This window comes from Dendrobium catenatum, unplaced genomic scaffold (assembly GCF_001605985.2).
Source record: "Dendrobium catenatum unplaced genomic scaffold, ASM160598v2 fragScaff_scaffold_537, whole genome shotgun sequence".
Lineage (NCBI taxonomy): Eukaryota > Viridiplantae > Streptophyta > Magnoliopsida > Asparagales > Orchidaceae > Dendrobium > Dendrobium catenatum.
Genome location: NW_021318999.1, coordinates 94,712 through 94,984, shown reverse-complemented (window position 1 = coordinate 94,984; position 273 = coordinate 94,712).

The window sequence follows — 273 nt, the reverse complement described above, 5'->3', positions numbered from 1 at the left end:
GTTATTCTTTTAAATATATTCCAAGTGGTGCAAATTATTGTCTGAAATTAAGTAGGTGAGGATATCTTAATCAAATTCTTTCTTTGCATGGATTTGTTTTGAGTTTAGTTTAATATGTGAGTTTATTCATTATTTATATATTATATATTTGTTTTGATAAGGGTAATTTAAATGTTGATTGATTATTTGTTTATTATATTAATTTTAAAATAAATTTAATGATTTTAAATTTTGTTATGGTCAAGTTTGGGTTAAGATATATTGGCCCAAATG